Below are 12,792 nucleotides of genomic sequence, written 5' to 3' on the forward strand. Positions count from 1 at the left end.
GTCAGAGATACAGAAACAGAAGCAAGAGAGCACCAAACCTGTCACTGCAACTCCATTCTATTTAATTTAATGTCGTCAAATGTCAAATACTGTAATAAAAGATCAAGCAGCATGAAGATAGACACCATATATACCCTCTGAAGTATACAAACAGTTACAAAACTTTGGTAAAACATTATTTAGATGGTCCATTTCTGATTAGAACATTTTGATAAGTGTCAGTAGCATGTCACTGAATTAGCGCATGGTACCCTATTTGTGGTACCTACAGTGATATCAAATAATATGAAACAGCTAGTCTGGAAAATGATATCTGTGTTTAGAGCAAGGAATCTAGCCATGCTCTAGAGAGATGCAGTGGCATATAACTGTAACTTTCATGTCTTACATATCTTTCTTCCTTCTACAACAGAGTACTTTGAGAAAACTAATCATATCTTCCCTAAGTAGAGCAGGAGATCTTTGCTTATTTATTTTAAAACTTGATCCCAGTGAGTGACAATAATGCAACAAATAAGCCCCTATATGTCACAGTAGAGCCCCTATATGTCACAGTAGACCGGTACTTACCGGTACTTTCCTCGCTCGCAATCACCTGTCTTCTGACAGGGTACACCTGCACCTCATTGACCTGCATGTGTATTTATACTCCCACTGGTGCGGAAGGACAGCGCTGCACATTAGTAGTCGAACTACGCGAGCCTACTAGAGAGACGCTACTCCGCTCCTAAGTATCCACTAGACTCGGCAATGCTACGTGGAATATGAATAATAAAGAACTTGCTAATGGAACTTTGCCTCTCGCTTCCTCTCTGCCGCCCCTGTCACAGAATGTGCAGCCACCCAGAAGCAAAGTGAGCAGCCCTGAATGGGCTCACTTGTTGGCTGTCCAGATGGCGGCGCTGGATCAGCAAAGACAGGAGATTGGGGAGATTCGCTCTATGGTGCAGACGCTCGGCCAGTACATCAACTGAATGTCTGTAAGTACCGAGCAAAGAGCGAGCTCCCCTGTCAACCCGCCAGTATGCGAAGGGGTTAAAGGGTTGATTTCCTCCCCCGAGGCAAACGAAGGGGACCCCGAGGCCTGCGAAGGTTTTATTGTGCAGTGCGAGCTGTTCTTTGGATACCAGCTGCGACTGTCCGACCAAGCAAAAGTCTCGTTTGTCATCTTGAGGCTCACGGGAAAAGCACGTATATGGGGTGCAGCTCTGGTCACAAATAACTCCCTGTTTATGAACAACTATGCGGGATTTATCGGAGAACTACGCTCTGTATTTAACCATCCCCATCAGGGAAGGCTCTGCGGGCAATCACTGTTGCGCTTGAGGCAGGGATTGAAATCCGCGGCTGACTACGCCATGGCATTCCGGACCTTAGTGGCAGGAACATGCTGGAACGAACCTGCGCAGATTGATGTGTTCGTGAGGGGCCCATGCAGCTGGATGTAGCTGGGGTACAACAGGGAGGAAGAGGCGCCAGTACGGTGAGTTGTTCTTCCTCTCATCCCCTGTTTAAAATACTGGTTAAGGCCTCATGCAAAGGCTGTGTACTGTCAGCTTATGCCCTAGTAGATTCGGGAGCTGCAGGGAATGTCATGGACTGGGACTTTGCAAGGAAGCTAGGTATCAAGGCCATTGCTCTGCCCTCCTCGCTAAGCATACAGGCCCTGGATGGGGGTCCGGTGGGTCCAGGATACATCTCCCATGTGACTCCCCAGGTTCTCCTTGTCACCCGGGAAGGGCACACAGAACGCATCAGTTTCTTTCTCCTGCCTGGTCTGTCTCACTCCCTCACCCTTGGCTTGCCATGGCTGCATGCGCACAATCCACAGATGTTGTGGGTGAAAAACCAGATCCTGCAGTTGGCACCATCCTGCCATCGGAGGTGCTTCCCCAACAAGGCTGCACCCCTCCAGGCTACTTCAATAGAAAGCCCGGAGTACCAGGACCTGGAGCAGGTCTTCAGCCCCAGCATAGCCACGTGGCTTCCACGGCATCGAGATTGGGACTGTGACATAACACTCAAGGAGGGAGAGGTGCCCCCTCGGTGCAGGATCTATCCCCTCTCTCAGGAGGAGGAGCGGGCTATGGAACAGTACATCAAAGAAGCACTGCAATAAGGGTATGTCTGACCCTCGACCTCTCCAGCATCAGCAGGAGTCTTCTTCGTGAAGAAGAGGAATGGGGGCCTGAGACCTTGTGGACTCAACAAGCTGCTGGTGCATTCCCCCCCCCCCCCCCCCCCCCCGGTACCAGCCGCACTAGAACAACTGAGAGGGGCCCGGTAATTCACGAAACTGGATTTACAAAGCACATACAACCTAATCCAGATCAAGGAGGGAGACGAATGGAAAACAGCATTCAGCACCTCCATGGGCCACTATGAGTATTTAGTTCTGCCATATGGTCTGGCAACGGCCCCGTTGATTTTCCAGGCCTACATTAAAGAGGTTCTGAGGGAGTTTTTGGGAAGATCTGTTGTCGCATATATCGACGACATTTTGATCTACTCCTCCTCCTGGAACCAACATGTGTGTGACGTACGGGCCGTGCTACAGACCCTATTAGGGAACCACCTGTATTGTAAGGCAGAGAACTGCAAGTTCCATCGCAAGGAGGTCGACTTCCTAGGTTACGCCATTCAACAAGGGTGTGTGGGTATGCAACCAGGCAAGGTGGAGGCAGTGAAGGCGTGGCCAAGGCCGCTTACACACAAGGCACTACATCGCTTTCTGGGCTTCTCCAACTTTTACAGGAGGTTTAATAGATCCTTCAGTTCGCTGGCAAGGCCCCTCACAGACCAACTCCGGGGACCTGTGAAAAAGATCAAATGGATTCAGGAGTTCAACAAAGCCTTCGAGTAGCTCAAGAACGCCTTCGCGACTGCTCCCATCTTGCAACAACTGGACCCTGAGAGACCTTTCGTGCTAGAGGTAGATGCCTTCAACATAGGAGTGGGTGCGGTGCTTTTGCAACACAAGGGAGAAAGAGGCAAGACACCCATTCACAGTATACACCAACCACAAGAACCTAGAATATCTCCAGACCACCAAGAGACTAAATACCAGGCAGGCCAGGTGGTCAATCTTCTTCTCTGGGTTTCAATTCAAGGTCACCTACAGGCTGGGAGAGAGGAACACCCAAGCAGACGCACTCTTGCGACAATACACAGCAGAAGCACTGTCCACGAGCTCAGAGCCGATTCTCCCGCCCACCTGCTTTTTGGCGTCCCGGGAGTGGGAATTGGACCGACAAATCAAGGATGCTAATCCCCATCCACAATGCCCCGACAATCACCTCTATGTCCCCTCAGCACATCGAAGTGCACTTATCACGTGGGCACACACTTCCTTGGGGACGGGTCACCCAGGCACTGCCCGCACCACACATTTGATTGGGGCACGTTATTGGTGGCCTGCTATGCCCAAAGATGTGGGGAGGTATGTGGCTTCCTGTCCTGTCCCGACTGTGCATGTAGCAAGACGCCCCAGGTGCCTCTGGCAGGGAAACTCCTCCCCTTGCCTATGCCCCACCGACCATGGTCCCACCTGGCAGTGGACTTTGTAACCGACTTGCTGGTCTCTGAGGGCAACACCACGGTCCTGAGTGTTGTGTATCGGTTCTCGAAAGATGGTTAGATTCTTCCCATTGGTAGCCCTGCCCAATGCATGGGAGATGGCCGATCTACTGTTCCGCCAGGTCTTCAGGCAATTCGGTCTGCCCAAGGACATTGTTTCAGACTGAGGTCCCCAATTCACATCACAGGTTTGGAAGAAATTGCTGGGCAAGCTTAACATCACGGTTAACTTGACGTCTGACTACCATCCTCAGGCCAATGGGCAGGTGGAACGGGTCAACCAAGAGCTGGGTAAGTTCTTGCGCCACTATTGTAACCACCACTGAGAAACATAGAATACGTACCTCCCATGGGCGGAATACGTGCAGAACTCCTTGTGACACACAGGAACTGGCCTCACCCCCTTTAAGTGTGTTCTAGGCTACCAGCCGCCTCTTTACCCCTGGAACATCCCTACATCAGACAAGCCGGAAGTGGACAGATGGTGCTGGGAGAGCGAACGGACCTGGGAGGAGACACACCAGAACCTGCGTAGGGTGATTGCTGTCTACAAGAGGAAGGCTGACAAAAAAAGAGGGGAGACCCCCAAGTACGAGATCGGGCAGAAGGTATGGGTCTCTACCAGAGACGGCCGAGCAGGCGCCACAGGCAAGCTCGAGACGAGGTATGAGGGCCCCTACTCCATTACTGGCTGGGTTAACGAGGTGACCTACAGAGTAGGCCTGACGGGAAGTAGTTGGGCTTCCTGGGCCTTCCACGTTTCCTCACTGAAGCCTGTGAGGGAGGGCTCCTTTGCAGAGGAAGGGGATTCCCCAGAAGTTCCTCCCTTGCCTCTGGTGATGGAAGATGGCCCAGCGTACAGGGTGCGTTCTCTGTTGGACTCCCATAGGAGGGGCCGGGGTCTCAAGTACCTGGTGGACTGGGAGGGATACGGTCCTGAGGAGCGCTGTTGGGTCCCGGCCTCCCAGGTTTTGGACCTCGGCCTCATTGCCTCGTTTCATAGGTGGTGCCCGCTGAGGCCTGCACCGAGTCAACGGGCCAAGAGCCGGTCAGGGCCTTTGGGGGGGGGGGGGGGGTTCTGTCATGGTAGACCGGTACCCAAAGGGGGGGAACACGCTCCTGCTGGACCAGGACCGTGTCACACACTTTCCTCACTCGCAATCACCTGTCTTCTGACATTCTTGCAAGATGGCGCCGGTAAGGTTGGCTGCCGTCATGACTGCTCCATCCACACCTGGTACTTTTTTTGCTCTTTTCGCTATCTTCTTCACTCTTTTCGCTCTTCCCGCTACCCCTGATTTCTCCACAGCCCTTCTTACACCACGACGCATATCTCTTACAGCAGAGATGCTCTTATTTCTCTTAATCTACATAGCACTCACCTCAAGCCATCTCTAACCCCGGACACAAGATGGCCGACGGCGATCCTGAGGGAGAACAAAGGACGCAACGTGAGGAAAAGGCCTCGAGGGAACCAAGCCGGCGTCAGGAACAGGCTGAGGGCTCGGGCACCGAGCTCCTTTACCTAGCATCCTGCTAGCCAATATCCAGTCTCTGGACAACAAGCTCGATGACCTCCGGGCCAGGATAAAGTTCCAGAGGGACATTCGGGACTGCAACCTCCTCTGCTTCACCGAGTCGTGGCTGAACCCAGCGGTACCGAGCCACACCATTCAGCCAGCCAAGTTATTCTCGGTTCACCGCATGGACAGGATGGCAGATTCGGGGAAGTCGAGAGGCGGTGGAGTGTGTGTGATGGTAAACAACAGATGGTGCAACAATGCCAATGTTGTTACTCTCGCCCGCTCCTGCTCACCTAACCTAGAGCTGCTCACCCTCAAGTTTTGTCCTTTCTACCTTCCTCGGGAGTTCACTTCGGTCATCATTAACACTGTGTACATCCCACCTCAGGCCAACATGGACACTGTACTGTGGGAACTTCATGATGCTCTCACACAGTTTCAGGCACAACACTGGGACGCTGCACTTATCCTAGTTGGGGATTTCTAACAGTGCTAACCTCAAGCGTGCAGTGCCCAACCTTTACCAGCATGTAACCTTCTCCACCAGAGGAAATAGGACACTTGACCACTGCTACACCACATACAAGGACAGCTACAAGGCACTAGCTCATCCACCATTTGGTAAGTCGGACATGCCACCATCTTCCTCCTAACAAAATATAAACAAAGGCTGAAATGGGAAGCTCCAGTTCAGAGGGAGGTCGCGCGCTGGACAGGGCGATCTGTGGACGCTCTGCAGGATGCTCTGCAGGACGCTCTGGATGACGCAGAGTGGGACATGTTCTGGTGCAGCACTGATGATGTCGGTGAGTTTACAGAGGCAGTAGTAGGGTTTATTGGGAAACTAGTGGACAACACGATTCCAAGAACCACCAACAAGAAGTTTCCCAACCAGAAGCCCTGGGTGGACAAAACCATCCGCGAGGCTCTGAACTCTCACACTGCTGCCTACAACGTGGGGATCATCAGCGGGAACATGGACGAGTACAAGTCTGCGGCATACGAAGTGCGCAGGGCGGTGAGGGAGGCAAAGCGGCGCTATGGGAGGAAACTAGAGACACAGTTCCAGCAGAGTCGCTCTAGATCCCTGTGGCAGGGACTATGGATGATCACGGACTACAGGAGCCCACCCTCCGGACTGATGAGTGCGGATGAGTCTCTGGCGAACGAGCTGAACACATTCTTCGCTCACTTCAAGGCTACATCTAGCAGCGCTAATGCTAACAGCACTAATGCTAACAACGCAAAGGGTGCTATCAGCGTAGCCAACGGTGCATGCACAGAGCCCACCATAGAACAGCGCCCTCTCATCATTACGGAGAGTGACGTGAGGAGAGTGTTCAAAAGAGTGAATACCAGGAAGGCGGCAGGACCAGACGGTATCTGCTGGAGAGTCCTCAAAGCCTGCGCAAACCAGCTAGCCCAGGTATTCACCAACATCTTCAATCTCTCCCTGATGCTCGGTATCATCCCATCCAGCTTTAAGCGTTCCACTATCGTTCCCATCCTGAAGAAACCTCGACCCTCCGGCCTCAATGACTACCGCCCTGTTGCCTTCACATCAGTCATGATGAAGTGCTTTGAAAAGCTAGTCAGAGATTTCATCACATCTTCACTGCCAGCCTTCACTGCCAGTTTGCATACCTCCACAACCGCTCCACTGATGATGCAATTGCACATCTGCTCCACACCATACTGACCCACCTGGACAAAGGGAGGGGTAATTATGTTAAAATGCTGTTTATAGACTACAGTTCAGCATTTAACACCATCATCCCCGCCATACCCACTACTAAGTTGGAGGATCTAGGACTGCATACATCCCTGTGTGACTGGAGCTCCAACTTCCTAACAGACAGACCACAATCAGTACGGGTGGGCAACTGTACCTCATCCACCTTCACCCTCAGCACTGGAGCTCCTCAGGGTTGTGTCCTAAGCCCCCTGCTCTTCTCACTGTACACCTACGACTGCACAGCCACTTCCAGCTCCACCATCATTGTCAAGTTTGCTGACGACACAGTGGTCATGGGCCTGATCTTGGACAACGATGAGAGGGCCTACCTGGAGGAGATTAAACACCTGGAAAACTGGTGCCAGGAAAATAATCTCCTCCTAAACGTCAGTAGGACAAAGGAGCTGATCGTGGATTGCAGCAAGAAGCAGGAGCGGCACTACCAACCTGTGAGGATCAGTGGAACCACGGTGGAGAGAGTAGATAATTTCAGGTACCTTGGTGTTCACATCTCGCAGGACCTGTCCTGGTCCCGCAATACTAACTCCCTGGCAAAGAAGGCTCGTCAGCATCTTTACCACCTCAAATGCCTAAGAGACTTCAGACTGCCCTCCAAGGTACTGCAGAACGTCTACACCTGCACTATCGAGAGCATCCTCACGGGGAACATCACAATCTGGTTTGGGAACAGCACCAAGCAGGACAGACAAGCACTCCAAAGGGTGGTGCGTTCAGCAGAGCGTGTCACTCATACAGAACTTGCTGACCTGACCTGACCTCGGACCATCTATTACAAGCGGTGCCAGATCAAGGCCAAGAAGATTGTGAAGGACCCCACCCATCCCAACAATAGGCTCTTCTCTCTGTTGAGGTCGGGGAAGCGCTTTCGCTCCCTGATGACCAAGACAGAGAGACTGAAGAGGAGCTTCTTTCCACAGGCCATTTGGGCCCTGAATCAGGGAAACTGAAACTGTAGGGACCACCACCACCATGTAACTGTAAATATTCAATTGTAAGCTGGAACTGTACATTGTGTACATACATTTATACATATCCATATATACATTGTACATTGTGTATATAAACATATTATACATATATTGTACATACATTGTTAATATATTTTGTATATATATAGATATATATTTCCCTATACACCCCTGTTTTTTTCTCCTCAGTTTGGACAGAGCACTCTCAAACCATTTCACTGCGAGTTATACTGTGTATGACTATGTATGTGACAAATAAACCAAACCTGAACTGGAACTTGGGTACACCTGCACCTCATTGACCTGCACACGTATTTATACACCCACAGCTTCAGAAGGATGGCGCTGCACATTAGTAGTCGAACTATGTGAGCCTACTGGAGAGACGCTACTCCACTCCTAAGTATCAACTAGACTCGGCAACGCTACGTGGAATATGAATAATAAAGAACTTGCTAATGGAACTTCGCCTCTCGCATCCTCTCTGCCGCCCCATTACACTATACATTCTTAAGATTAATTTACTCTAGAGATTTTTCCCCATCATACAGGCAAACTACATCAACATCAAAAGGCTCCTTCTATCACAATTTTAAAACAAACAGCTAAAAATCTATTTCTTTACTCTCTTTAAGATTTACTCTTCTCATTTTATCAGTACATTACTTTTATATTTTAATAAGAGTAATGATCATTGAATATTATTTTCATATTGTTTTACTTTGCAAAATATTAATCAGATATTGGATAATTATGATACTGAGTAGTTCTGAAGTTAGCTATGTCACTCATAATACACAGTAAGACAGCCATCCTCAGTCAGCCAAGCAGCTAATCTCTGAACCAGTAACTTGCTTCTGGTACAACATAAATGATGCAAGCCCCCCATTATGACTTCCCTAACATAAAATGCAAAGAGTTTGCAATCTCAGTTATTTTCCTCCCCTGCAAGATTTCCACATGCCAATTCCTTTGGAAGGAATCTTCAAAAAAATTCAAGCCAAAAAAAAAAATTCTTAGTTTCTTATTATTATTAAAGTAAAAAGATCAGGTGCCTGTCCCAATATATAAGAAGATCAGGTGCCTGTCCCAATATATACGATCAGGCACTTGTCCCAATATATAAGAAGCCTTAGTCTGTCCAGCAGACTGTTTAAATGAAACACGTCTAATTATAGCTCTCATGACTTAGGTAATGATTTAGAAATACAATGAGTATTTGCTTGCCCACAAGTTTTCCTTGATAAGCAGAGTTGAAAGACATGCTGGGGGCAACAGAGCAGTGCTGGGCTGGCAGATTTGATTTTTGTGAATTAGTGTCTTGCTCTACTGTCATCAACAGACAAATGCCCCTCTCATGCTTGTAGCAAAGGCAAAGGGCAGCTGCCATGCCTGACCTCGAACCTGAGTCTTCTGGGTGTGAAAGCATGTGCTCTGACCACTAAACCTCTTATGCGCCCTTTGTCAATCAGTTAAAAATCCACCTAGTTCCAGTGCTTTGAACTGGAGCCCTACAGTTATCTGCTAAGCCTACTTCATACAATGCTATTTTCTATTCTTGCTGTTGGTGCTACTTATAGCACTGTTTTGTTTGTTTTTGGACTTTTCATTATAGTAGTCTTTTTGTTAACTTGCATCTCTCTCTCTCTCTCTCTCTCTCTCTCTCTCTCTGAGTGTGTGTGTGTGTGTGTGTGTGTGTGTGTGTGTGTGTGTGTGTGTGTGTGTGTGTGTGTGTGTGTGTGCAATATGCCACAAAACCAAAGCTCCAAACATCTGTTTGCCATCATAAGTGACCTTCCTGCTGCCCTCTCCTCTGATATGGAATACTTTCTGATTTTATTCATTTAGATTACAACAGTTAGTGCAGCACCTCATAAATCATGAACTCTTTTAGTAAAATTTAAAAACTTCTCATCAGACTGTAGTAGTATTATCTAAATCCTGCATGTTTGTGTATATGTAAGATAAAATGTTGACAAATCGAGTGTTTGTCAGAAAGGTTTACTGGTTTGCTAATAGAGTGCAGAGTTTGTGCATATAGGGAAAAAAAGATACAGCTGGGAAAAATCATGGGCTAGAATGCCTACAACAAGACAGTGTGGAAACAGAAAATTAAATCAAGTTATGGGAGACATATGGAAGCAAATCAAGTATAATTTTCAAGCAAAATTAATCAAGTAAAAGTTTCCAGAAAGCAAGGTATCCTCTCAGAACTTAATGGGTCTAATATGGAGAAAATGCTTGTTGCAACTTCAGTAAAATTTTGGTATTATGTCTGAAACTGTGTAACTGATTAAAGTAACCAACCCAACTTTATGTGTAGCACATTTAGGTACAGTTATAACTTTTGCAACTTGTACAACAAGTCTTTTAACCTTTAATAACATCACCTGATATAATAAGTAGCTACATTTTCAGTACTAAAGATATTTGAGCTAATTTATTGGCTATCACTAGGACCTATTTTTAGGTTTGACCTATAGGACATGCTAAAAAAAAATCAACAAATCCTTACCAAAAAGGCATTATTACTACTTTTGCATTAAAACATTCTTGTATTTGAACAATGGATCTTTGCCAGAAGGTCCACATCTGAAGGTATAATGTAACTGTAGTTAAAAAATACAGGGCTTTCATTTTGTAACATCATAAAAGCACATAAAAAACTACATTTTGCACTCAAATCACTTTATAATGTACTAAAAATGCAGTTAAAGTTATGGACAGCGTGGAACATAGTGGTCCTGATCTCTGGGTATTGCAATTTCCTGGGCAAGGATGATTACACATCATGCCAAAGTGTCACTGTAATTCAGCGCTGAGCTGTCTCAGATGTTTGCCTCGGAGGGTTCTGATGAAATGCGCCTGCCTGGGCAATGACCTCATACCCCTTATAAACTCTGGGTAGAACAGAAGACGGGAGGATTAGATGAGGGCATTCAGACACACACTCACAAACACGCACGCACGCACACAAACACACACATACACACACACACACACACACACACACACACACACACACACACACACACACACACACACACACACCTTAAAGTAGGTTCATGTAACAAAACTGCAATGTGCAACTTAAGAGCAAAGAATTCTAAGCAACTTAAGATAGATCAAAGAACTCTGATCACAAGCAACTAATATGAAACCATTTAATGTTCATATATTCTGTAGGTGACCATAGTATTGTACAATAAACAATTTAAAGATGAGAAGTTTTGTCTAAATTCCAAAATGACAGAGCATGTGACATTTTGGGATAAACAGACCTCTGACTGGTCGTGACAATGATGATATGCCATGCAGGCTAAGTTAAGTGTTCTGCAGTACTACAGTTCTGTTTGACTATTTAGGCAGTGACTTTGGCTATTTAGGCAGTGTTTATCTGCAATGGTCCATGTATTAAAATGACGGGGTGCAATGGCCATGATGAGTTTGATTAATGATGATTTGCTAATAATGACAGCTCTTCTAAGATGGGGGATTGTGGACATCACAAGCACATGACTATAGCCAGTCAGTTCTTAGTTCTTGGCTGCAGTTTGGCAGTTCTTATTTAATGCAATTTACCTGAATCACTTTTGATACAGATAATTTTGGTGGCTCCACAGTTACAGCACAGGAATGTTGTTTATGTTTATGGCATTCATTATTTATGACATCTTATTCACAGCAACTAAAAAAAGGGCTTTAGTTGTCTACTCAGAAAAGTATCCTGGAACTATTTTGGACTAGGTTAGAATACAATCCCCTTAACCTTGAAACAAGTGTCAGTGCTAAAACCTCAATTGGGAGATACAATACAGTGCTATAGAATGTAAAGACACTGATTATTTTTACTAAAAAAGACAGTTCTACTGCAAATATAAAATATTTTTACAAGAATATGATTAGGTTTAATTTATGATTCTTCAGTCTGTGAAGACAGCAATGGACTCCGTGGATTGGACAGCAGTGGAAGTTCATTCCAACTGGATGCTATGATGGAAAAGGATCTTAATGCTTGTCTTCCATGAATCTTGAAAGATGGTGGATCCAACCCAGCCATATTTGAAATTTAAAGGACTCAAGGTCTAGATTTTGATTATTGCCATCAAATAGGAGTGAGGAGGGCCATTTTCAGCCTTGTAGGCAAGCATGACACTTTTAAATATGAAAAGACTAGCTACAGGAAGCCAGTGAAGTGTTTGTTGGTGTAGAACTGAACAAGGAATTTGTTTACCATCCTGATTAGTCACTCCCATTCTCCTCAATAATGATGAGACTGAAGGGGAACTCCATTCTTTAGAAGCCTGTTCTGAAGTGTTCTGTGAGACAAGGACATCACTGCTGCTTTCAGCTCTGTTAGCATCAACCGAATTAGCTCGAATGATCTGATCTGAGATACTTGGCCTCTTCAGCAGATGAAATGCCTGATGGAATAAATTTGTATTTAAGGAATGGGCTATTTCTAGATGTACTGCCCTGCTGGCCATGCAGTAAAACACCAGAAAATAATACCTTCTCTTTTCCAAAGAATTCCTGCTTCCTTTTGTATTGATTGGTCTAAAGTAGTCTGTAGCTCATACATTCAGATGGTAAATCATCCATTTTCTGTTCTCCAGACTTACCCCTCACATCTGCAGACCACAAACCTTTAGATTATTGTCATTACAGTTGAATTTGATTTAGTATTTCTCTCAGTTCTGAAAAGACATGGATTCTTCCTCTATGGCCTGTACACTCATGTGCATACTAAAGTAGAACAGGAAATAGAGATCTTTGGCATAATAATGGGATATGTATCTTTGCCAGGTATAACCAATTTGTTCAGTCACCCTCCAACTATAGGAATTCCTTCATCCATAAATGCTACTTATAATTTGCCCCTTCATTTGGCCCTTCATTGGCTTCCAGTAGCTGTCTGCATCAGATTTAAAACCTTGATGCTCACATGCAAAGCCAAAAATGGACCACC

Source organism: Electrophorus electricus, chromosome 3 (genome assembly GCF_041902795.1).
Source record: "Electrophorus electricus isolate QZ-2024a chromosome 3, ASM4190279v1, whole genome shotgun sequence".
Lineage (NCBI taxonomy): Eukaryota > Metazoa > Chordata > Actinopteri > Gymnotiformes > Gymnotidae > Electrophorus > Electrophorus electricus.